This window comes from Gobio gobio (genome assembly GCF_949357685.1).
Source record: "Gobio gobio genome assembly, chromosome: 17".
NCBI classification, from domain to species: domain Eukaryota; kingdom Metazoa; phylum Chordata; class Actinopteri; order Cypriniformes; family Gobionidae; genus Gobio; species Gobio gobio.
Genome location: NC_137110.1, coordinates 22,519,976 through 22,531,670, shown reverse-complemented (window position 1 = coordinate 22,531,670; position 11,695 = coordinate 22,519,976).

Below are 11,695 nucleotides of genomic sequence, written 5' to 3'. Positions count from 1 at the left end.
AATGCAGTATGTGCAGCAGTTTAATGCAATATTATTCGTGTCTTGTGCATGCTCTGCATTGACACAGTGTATAAAGTTTATGTGACTGTGATGCATGGACAAATATATTATTTTGCCGTTGTTTATTAACGTTATCTTAAAACCGTTTTTAGGATGTCATTTTTGTCAATACAAAAGATTATTTAAAAAAATATTTTTGTCTTCACAGTTGCCAGATTTGTTATAAACTGTTACAGCTGAAATATTCGGGTGGCACAGTCTTGTAAAGTAGCTAATCTAAATCACACAGACTTCAAAACAACTTTAAATTCAAACCTAATTATATTGAGCTAAAATGACATATATTATACACGTATAAAAAAGATTATAAGCTATATATATATATATATATAAGATTATACAAATTATGAAGCTAAAATTAGTATATTTGGCTTTAAAAAAAACTTTTTTCCCCCCTCAGAATTGTTTCTGAACACAGTTTTCAATAGGTAATATCAGAAAGGAATAAAGAAAAAGTAACATAGACATTCATACAGTGGGCAGATGGGACTTTTTATATATATATATATATATATATATATATATATATATAATATATATATATATACATATATATACATATATATATATATATATATATATATATATATATATATATATATATATATATATATATATATATATATATATATATATATATATATATATATATATATATATATATATATATATATATATATATATATATATATATATATATATATATATATATACATATATATATATATATATATATATATATATATACATATATATATATATATATATATACATATATATATATATATATATATATATACATATATATATATATATATACATATACATATATATATATATACATATATACATAGGTATTGTACCTGTATTTTGAATAGCACATTCATGTTGTTTTAGAGATAACAGAAATGTCTGTAAAATTGCTGGATAATGTCCAGGCAGAAAATTACTAGTACATTTTCTGTTTTTTATTTTTTACAGTGTATCTTTATTGTAGCTTTATTAGTAATTGTTGTATATTTATTGATGACGCAAACATTTTTAATTAACAATTCAAAGAAAAACTCAGATGGCAGTCTGAGCTTTATGGGAGCTTTATGAACCACTGCAGCCTGTTCTTTTGTAAAAAAAAAAAAAAAAAAAAAAAAAAAACATTATTTTTGTATTAATTATATTAATTTACATTATTTTAAAAATCTGTTCTATATTTATATTTTTTTCAGGATAGAGTGTATGAATTCTAAATGAAGTGGTTAAACGTAACCATGTGTGTAATGTATAGATCACATACGAATCAATGAAATATATATATTAACATTATATCAGCAATCTGCCAGTTCTCTAAGTGTCAACATCGGCAATTGAAAAGCCAATATAAGCCAAACACTGCCCTTCTGTCCAAACAATTATTTATTTTAGAAATAAGTTATTCATTATATCTGTTTCATTTCTTATACACTATTTAACCAGAGCTCCGAGTGCGATTTTTGCAAGTAAACATAAGCAGATGAGAACTGAGAAGTCGCTGACTGCCTGCATGTTTCAGTGGATAATCAGGGGTTGTGTTAAAGCTCTTATATTGTCTCAGTATAATTAGATCATATTAAGCCCTTTGTGTACGTGTGAATAAGGAACTATCTTATTGGTGTCAGACTTGCTAAAGGGACCCACTAGGTGGCACTCAACCCCTAAAACTGCCCTATATGGCGTCACATTACATTCAGCTGCTGAGATTGTCTGCTAAATAAAACTACAAATGTTTGAGCTTGGGCTCAAGTCAAGTCTGTTCCTGTAGCTTTCATAACGTACAGCTGGGTTAAGCGTGACGCCGGGCATGTGTGGCCTCAATTCATCCTTAATGGACCCCTATACAATGTCCCTCTTTAAAGTGCAAAGCTCTGTTGAAGGAGAGGGGGGGGTTTGTCCCACATGCTTATTCATGAAGGTGGGCTGTAGGTCAGGCGTCTGTGAGCGAACGCTGCTGAAAAAAAAAAAAAACACGGCCCTCCCCGAAGCCCCAGTTGTGGATGACCAACAACAGCCATGTTTTAGTCAAAGACTTCTGAGAGGAAATAGTTTATTTATACATTTTGGATTGTTGAAATGCAGTTTAAGTGGTTCAAGTTTGTAAGGATGCATGTATACATACAGTACATACCAACCTTTTGTCTGTTTATAAAGCTTTAAAGAGTTAATTCACCCAAAATTGAAAATAGGCTACTGTCATTAATTCCTCACCCTCATGTCGTTTCAAACCCGTAAGGCTTTCGTTCATCTTCGGAACAAAAATCTTTTTAATGAAATCTGAGAGCTTCCTATCCCTTCATTGACAGTCCACACAACTACCAGTTTCAAGCCCCTGAAAGGTAGCAAAGACTTCATTAAAGTAATCCATGTGACTCCAGTGCTTTAACCTCAGTTATATGAAGTGTCGTATGATGTCTACCTTTCTGGGTCTGTCATGAAAGTTGTAGTTGTGTAGCTGTCAATGAATAGACAGAAAGCTCTTAGATTTCATCAAATAGATCTTCATTTGTGTGCCAAAGATGAACGAGTTTGGAACGACATGAGGCAGGCTGAGTAAATTATGACAGAATTTTCATTTTTGGGTGAACTAACTCTTTAATACCCCTTTTCCACAAGCATGAACGGGGTGCTAGTTCAGAGCTAGTGCTAGTGCCGGTTCGGAGTTGGTTTGACTGACGAGCCTTCTAAGAACCGGTTTGGCGTTCCACATGCTAGAGAGCCACCACAGAGCCAGGTCTTGCGTCACGAACACACCAGGCTTGTTCGAGATGCGTCCATCAATAATGGCGAACGTGGCGCTACTATTGATGCACATGGCTTTGCGATCCCGCATCGGCATCAAAACACAGCAAATCCAACATATTCGTGCAGCTTGCCGTAATTATTATAGACCAGGGGCCTCCAAACTAGGTCCTGGAGGGCCACTGTCCTGCAGAGTTTAGTTCCACCCACAAATAAACACACCTGAACCAGCTAATCAGTGTCTTACCAGGCCCAAGTAAGTAACTGATTAGCTGGTTCAGGTGTTTTAATTGGGGTTGGAGCTAAACTCTGCAGGACAGTGGCCCTCCAGGACCGAGTTTGGAGACCCCTGGCATAGACAGAGATTACAATTAGATGCTATTTCAAAAATGGAGGTCATACATTTGTGTTTGTCTTGTTGGTCATGGTAACCCAGCCCCTGAGGCAAGTGGTTCTTACTTCTAGACCAGCAATGTTTTGGTGCTACTTAAGAACCACTTTTCCTGGTTCAGAGCTGGTGCTTTGGGTGTCGAAAGACAAAGAACTGATTTGAAACTAGGCTCTGGCTCCGAACCAGCACTCAAACTGCCTTGTACCCACCAAGGCAGTGCTGGTGCTAGTCAACAAGACGAACACAAACATGAGATCTGCCATTTTTGAAATATTAGCGAATGGGGCTAATAGTTGCTGCTCGTTTGTAATCTCTGTCTATACAAATTACGGCAAACTGCATGAATGCGTTGGATTCGCTGTGTTGTGATGCCGATGTAGGATCGTAAAGCCATGTGAATCAATAGTAACGCAACGTTTGCATTGTTGATGGAAGGCTTGTTCGTAGCGGTGCTGTGCAGACCGATCGCCGTATGACAACGAGTCCAGCGAGAGCATACGACTCCTTATGCTTTTGATTCACTCATGCGTTTTATTTTAATATCATATGTGGATCGGTCTGCGCAGCGCAGGTGCATCTCGAACAAGCCTGGTGTGTGTGTGTGTGTGTTTCCCACTGCCTCGCTAGCGTTGCTGAGAAAGATGAGACGTATACTGTGACGTAAGACCTGGTTCTGTTGTGGCTCTTAGCATGTGGAAAGGCAAACCGGTTCTTAGAAGGCTCCTCAGTCGAACCAACTATGAACTGGGACTAGCACTGGCTCTGAACTAGCACCCGGTTCATTCTGGTGGAAAAGGGGTATAAAACTGTGATCCACTCCATTGGGCAAGAACAGTGAAACACCTGACCGAATAAGCTTAATGTTAATTGGGGAATGTGCTGGCTGCGGCGGTAAATTTTTTTTAACATGGCTCGTTTGCACCCTCCCTTCCTTACACGCGCACACACACACTGCAAAAAGATGGCAAGCCCATTGCTCAGTTGGTGTGTCTCCATGGCAACACTGACCTCATGCTGTGACAGGCAATCTGGGCTGGTTGCTATGGTGAGTCGTTGTGACATCAAACCTGAGCCCCAGTTTCCATGGCACCACACCTACTGGCTCAGCAGCTATTTCTGTGTGATGTCTGGAGCCAACAGGCAACGGAGTTACAATGTCCCATTTTCATTTGTGATTCTTATTCCTTTGTTCTGCTGCTGTTGTATGAGCTGTTTATACAATTTCATAGGATTCCGCCTTTGGCTCTGCTGTCGAGCGCTTGTTATCTATTATTTTTTCATTGTAAACTACAGTACTTTTTAAAGATTTTCCACCACTAGCCTTATTTGCACAGAGTAAGGTTAACTATTAATCCTTATTAATAGGGAGGTTTATTTTGGGTGTGTTTGACTAAATCATGGCTTTCAAGGACAAATTAAGAATTATGAATCACATATTTAATCTAAAGGTGGCGCTTTAGGTCAACTAAAGCCCATCTCCTGCCATGCATCTGAATAAAGGCATCAACACAATTTGCATTCTTCTTACTAATAATTGCCCTTGCATCATTCCACACATTGTATTATGAGGATAAACCAGAACTGGAATTAAATGGCATAGGTTTGGAGTGTGTATGTGTGTTTCCTGTTTCTCTGCGACAGACCGTAGGTGCTGCCCATGCTTGTTCAGTGTCTTGTGGCTCATTAAAGGTGTGTGTTGGGTCCCTCATTGCAGAGGGGTTGGGTACTGCAAAGGCCCCTCACCCATCTTCATTATGGGTGATAAATGTGAGCAAGGGCCCCCATAACATCTCCGCCCAGCTTCCTTCTCCCCTCCCTTCTCTTACTCTTTTTTTCTCTTTCCACCCTTCCCCCTACACTCTCACTTTGTTCCTCCCGCCTTTCCTGTGTGCACTCACCAATAAGCCTCGTTCTCTGATGCAGTTCAAACTTATTAGTATTTAGAGATCCAGTGACTCTAGATCCAGTGTCTGTCACAGCCCAGTCATTTTTCGTCCTGACTTGTTCACCCCTCTTTTTCGGAGTGCAGAGAATCAACAGAAACCACATCTGTAAAGTGAGCCATGAACTGGAGCCGCATGAGAGTGTATGTGAGTGCATGAAGAGTCTGTCAGGAGTGCTCCACGGCAACATTTTAAAGAGCAAATGAACTAACCTTCCCCCTCTCCTTCTTTGTAGTCCTTAAAGTGCTTGCTAAGTGACATTGGGGAATTGTGTCCTAGTTTGACATGCATCATGTGTAAGACAGTTTGCACACATCATCAGATGCCCTTCAGTGTGATAATGAAGCTGATAATGAACACCGCTGGGCCTAACCTAGTCCAGAAGGAAATCACAGCTAAAAGAGTAGAAAGAAAAACCAAACAACCCTTCTTTATGCTGATTCTGCTCTTATGTCCCAGCTAACAAAATATGTTTTAAGAACATTTAGCTAATGTTCCCATTAAAGGGTTAGTTCACCCAAAAATGAAAATTCTGTCATTAATTACTCACCCTCATGTTGTTCCAAACCCGTAAGACCACAAATTGAGATCTTTTTGATAAAATCTGAGAGCTTTCTGACCTTCCCATAGGCAACTTTCAAGGCCCAGAAAGGTAGTAAAGACATCGTTAAAATAGTCCATGTGACTACAGTGGTTCAACCTTAATTTTATAAAGCGACAAGAATACTTGTTGCGCAAAAACAAAACAAAAATACCTTTTTTCAACAATTTCTTCTCGTCTGTATCAGTCTCCTACCCTGTTGACGTAATAAACACAGTGCAGCACTTCCGGGTTCTGCGGCAGAACACCGGCTCACCATTGGCCGACGCTGTTTGCGCAAAAAAACTATACTTACAAAATAATATCCAAAGTGCGTTCACGGAACAACTTCTGGTCTTGAGTCAACACAACACGCATGCATTGTGGTGCTCCCCCTACTGGACTGCAGGTCAATATTTTCGTAAATAACGTGGTTAAATTGTTTTGTTTTTTGTGCAAACAAAGCACTCACGTCGCTTCATAAAGTTCTGGTTAAACTATTAATGGATTACTTTAATGACATCTATCCTGTCGTTCTGGACCTTGAATGTGTAAATTGCGTTGCTCCCAATGGAGGGACTGAAAGTGAACATTTGTGTTCCGAAGAGTGTGGAGAGACATGAGGGTGAGTAGGCTAATTACAGATTTTTAATTTTTTTTGGAGTGAACTAACCCTTAAGATATGAAAACGTAATTTCTGGGAATGTTACTTTTGAATGTTCTCTAAAACCCTATAACACATGGAGTAGGTAACGTTTAAAAGGCGAACGTCCAACTAAAATGTTTCAGAAGAACGTTCCATGAATGATTCATGAATAGCGTTCCTGTGGAAACGTTTTGATAACATTAAGACCAGGTAACATTGAACGAAGAACATTTGTTCATAACTTTAAGAAAACCTAACCAGAATGCTACCCAAAGTTCTGAGAATGTTCCCTGGTTGCCTGAGTGTTAGTATTTGTTTCTATGCATGTCATGTTTGTGACCATGAGTATCATTGTTACTGCTCTCTTTGACACTTTTGAATTTTAAATGTTCAGTGTGTAGTATTTATTCGGATCTATTGAAAGAAATGCAATATAATATAACTATGTTTTCCATGGAGTATAAAGAACATGCATAATGTACCGTTATGTTTTTATTACCTTTAGAATGAGCCATTTTTATCTCCATACACCGCGGGTCCCCTTACAGTGAAATCGCCTTTTTGCGCTGTCATGTTTCTAAAGTAGCCCTAAGGAGACAAACTTCTCTACCGAGCGTTAGTCACTCTCTGCTCTCTCTGACGACCAAATTTTTTCCCTGTGTTGTGTCGGCCACCGTAGCTTTTCTATGTGCTCCGAAAGGGAGGGAGGATGCAATTCACAACCTCACTGCTAGATGCCGCTAAAAGTCACACAATTCACCTTTAAGCAGTGTGTCGTGTGTGTATTGGCAGTAGCAAGTCCTGTACTTGATCTGCAGCAGAAGCATTAACAGCAGTAGCAGCAATTTAAGGTAGCCTGACAAGCCAGACCCACATCAAGATGTTGGGTCTGGGAACTCACCATTAGCAGGGCTCAATCCGAGGAGCAGGATAAACGGTTGTCTTTCAAATTGCCTCTGCACGCAATAGGATAGTGCTACAACCAACCAGAGCAACGAAAAAGGTGAAGCGGAGCGAGTTGATAGATTAAACTTTCGCCGTATCCGGTCGACAAAACTCCGAACACATCTTCCTTTTTTAAGAACGACTTCAGTGCCGTTCTTTTCTCAAAGAAAAGCTTAACTTCAAGTCTTCCAGAGTCGCGGCTTAAGCCGATTTGTTTACAAGTAGCACGTGGAACCACCACAATTCTGCCGTCATTATGTTAAGCCTGCCCACCGACTCTATATCAACGATGTGATTGGCCTGACTAGAGTTTGGTTTTTCCAGCTCGCACACCAATGGAGAGTTGCTAGATGCCCTGGCTGCAAATTATATTTGCTGCCACTAGGGTGCGTCTAGATTTCTCGGCTACCTTTAAGGCGAAGTGCGAAGTTGAAATTTAGCGCAGCTCATTAATGCCACTTTCATAACAGCGGAGGCATGGTCACACTTAGGGCACTGTCACATTAGTGAAACGTAAGGCACAGTCACATTAGAAAAAGTCAATTTTGCAGGCAAAGAAGGACCATTGTCTATTATCAATAATGTAGTAGCAATGCTTGAAGCACAGCTTACTAAAAGGTCATTTCTAAAATGAGCAGCTTTATATTGGTCAATGCGGCGAATTTGCACGTTCAATGTTTACACGAAATTCCAGATCGCACATAATCCTATTAAGAATTTTCGCCGAAAACAAGTGATTCCACTGCTTTTCCGTTGATTATTTATGCAGTTGTCACGTACTGGCTTCACTTGATAATCTACAACAAAGATGCATGACGCAGAAGGATGATAAACTCTAATTTAATAACCACTCGGAACCATGTAGAGAAACACCAGCATGAAGAACAGAATATAACTGAGGGTTTATATACACAAGATGACAAGGTGGGACAGGTGTAGGTAAATGTTTTCATGATAACAAACAAGCGTTGCTATGGAAACTAACAAGACCAGTGTTGGGGAAAATTACTTTTAAAAGTAATGCATTACATTACGTTACTCCCTAAAAAGTAAATAATATTTTTTCTCTCCTGGGATGGGCTTGCTTGTTTGTTTTTTTAATGACTACAACAACATAAAAAAAAGTGAGAAGTACATAAAGTATATTTGTGTTTTTAATATATTTAGTAACTGCAGGTTTGCTTAATATTCTGAGATTGCATTTCACTGTTTTTATTCATTTTAAGTAATACTGAATCTTCTTTTTTTTTTGCAAGTTAAATGAGTAAAAAAAAAAAAACTAACATTACATTAACCTAGCCTGACAAGCCAGACCCACATCAAGATGATGGGTCTGGGAACACACCATTGGCAGGGCTCAATCCAAAGGGCGGGATAAACGATTGTTTTTCAAATTCCCTCTCCATGCAATAGGATAGCGCTACAACCAACCAGAGCAACGAAGAATGTGAAGCAGAGCTAGTTGATAGATTAAACTTTTTCCGTATCAGTCGGCAAAACTCTGAACACATCTTCCTTTTTTAAGAATACCTTCAGTGCCGTTCTTTGTTAGCAGGGAATTCACACGGAACTATCGCAACTCTGCCGATTAGAAAGGCCGCTGTTTGCCAGCTTCTTTGTTTTCAAGTAGCATGCGGACCACCGCAACTCTACCGTCATTATGTTAAGCCTGTCTACCGACTCTATACACGATGTGATTGGCCTGACTAGAGTTCGTTTTTTCCAGCTCGCAAGCCAACGGAGAGTTGCTAGATGCCCGGCTGCAAATTATATTTGCTGGCGCTAGGGTGCGTCTAGATTTCTAGGCTAACAATAACCATCATGTTCACACAGCGCACACTCGTGACTTCTCTCAACATGAGAAACAGGAGAGCTGTCAGTCAATAAATGGAAAAACAAAGTAACTTGCGTTACTTATTTGAAAAAGTAACTCTGATATTTTGTTGTAAAAGTAATGCGTTACTTTACTAGTTACTTGAAAAAAGTAATCTGATTATGTAACTCAAGTTACTTGTAATGCGTTACCCCCAACACTGAACAAGACAGCAATGGAAATGAGGGAAACACGAACAAAACAACAGGAAATGAATACAGGCACAGCAAGACAACAGAATATCCAAATAAGACTCCATGAAACAGACTTAAGGCTGTGTCCGAAAACCTAGGCAGCTGACTTGTTGCCTCACTGCCTTATCAGACAATGACTTGTAAGGCAGCGTTTGTGCTTGAAGGCACCTCATGAAACTAATTCTGAGGCAGTGTAACAGTTTAATGATCTATTCTACAGCAAAATAGAGAAAGCTTTGGTGAGAACTAAACAAATATTGAATTACTACATTAGTCATTTTTTGCTAGAAATTACATCAGAAGTGGAAAATGTTAGTCAAAAACGTACAAATACACACAAACTAACCAGCAAACGCAACTTTCGGAAGCCATCTTTTTTTTTTCCCAGCTCAACTGTCACAGAATGGAATGCACAGGATCGTGGGATATCAAAGGCAGCGAAGGATACATTTATGCTGCCTTCAAAACTCGATCAGATGAAGGGCTCTCAGGAGACAGGAAGTGAAGCTAATATTAGATTCGGACGTGCCTTGATGCCTTCCTACCTTGAAATATGTCCTCCGAAGGCAGCATTTTTCAGGTTTCGGACACAGCCTTAATAGTTGCGCTAGCATCTTGCTTCTTTTGCAGCGTCTTGTGTCAAGCATGACATGGCATTCTAAAAACGTGGCACTGAAGTTGTTCCCTTTTTTTTCCCCTTTGCTGCTGAAGTTAAAAGAAGTTCAACATTTTAAAAACACATCCCTATGCTTTTTTTTCATCCCTAATTTTTTGCATTCGACTGCCCTGCATCTCGCGTTTTAAACGCAAAACTGTATATTTATTATACACATTTTCTCTCATAAACCTATGTACACATAAGTCTACAATCTGCCTTGAGTTTGGCACTGCTATTTTGAGGACATTTCACCTATGCACAGTAGCTCATTGATGTATTAGTTCAGGGGAGTTTCCTGTTTTCATGTGGTCTGTCTTCCTGTGGTGAGAGTAAGGCAGGAAGTATACCTCAGGTGACCGGCCAATGTTTACCCTGTCGCCTTGTTTCCAACCCGTGACTGCCTTTCAACTTGATGGCCCCTTCATTGTTCCTGAGGGAGTATTTTGTAAGTTTGCAACACCACATTAAGAAAATAGCTAATGACCAAGAAGTTAAACTTAGCTAATGACTCACATAAAATGGAAGCATCCCTTAAAATAGTTCATCTAAAGTAATTACACGTTTTACATTTCAATGTTTGCAATAGCAATAGGCTTACATACTTCAATCCAAAACATTTAATATCACGTTAGCATATTATAGTTATTAGCGATTGTTCATTCCTAGCAAGCAGACATTTTTTATAAAAGTTTTCACTCATTACATATGAGTTCAGTGGAGCTTTCAACATTCAAGGTTATCAAGTCAATATATATATATTCTCCAGTGGATGGAAACGACTCAAGAGTTGTGTTCAGGTCATGTCTGTTGTGCTGGTCTGTGTGTATTTCTCCCATGAGGATTGGTTTAGTTTAAATAGCCTCGTCATATTCAGAGGTTCACATCCGTTTGGTCATTAATCATGGTGTCTGTAGGAGGTGCCGTTCTCCTTTAGCATCGGCCCTAACGTGCCCACTGTCATCAGCAGAACTCACTCATTCAGCCTTTCCACTCCCCTCACAACTGGCATTTCTCAATTACACGTTTGAGCCTTATGGATGAGGTGTGCCTTTTCTATATAATGTATTTAAAATACGTGGTTAAATACACAGTAAAAGCAGTTTTAGCCTTTCTAAACAGGTGCTAAAATAGAACCTGTAAAAAGTTGCTTGACTGTAGTTGCTGTCCGTGTGAACAGGGCTTTACCCATAATTTTGAATTTGTTAGTCGCAATTAAAATTGTCAACATGTACTGCATTTGATGAAGAATTTCTTAACTAGTAGTAAGTAGCCTTTGTGATAAGAAAGAAAAAAAATAATACATCCTCAAGTTGGCTTTGTCATGTAACCTGTCAGCTATCTAACTAAAATGAAACATTGTTTACATAATTAAATAAAGCTGTTAAAATATAAATACATGAAAAACTCAAATGAAATAAGTTTCAGTTGAAGACCTAAAATTACGGTAACAATTTTGAATAGGTACACATATTAACTTGCATATTGGCTGTTTATTAGTACTTATAAAGCACATATTAATGTTATATTCTGCATTATCCACACACAACCATAAGCATGTAAACTAATAAGCAAGTTTATTGAGGGAAAAGTAGTCGAAACTGAATCAGCACTGAACTAACTTCAGCTGAACAATTTT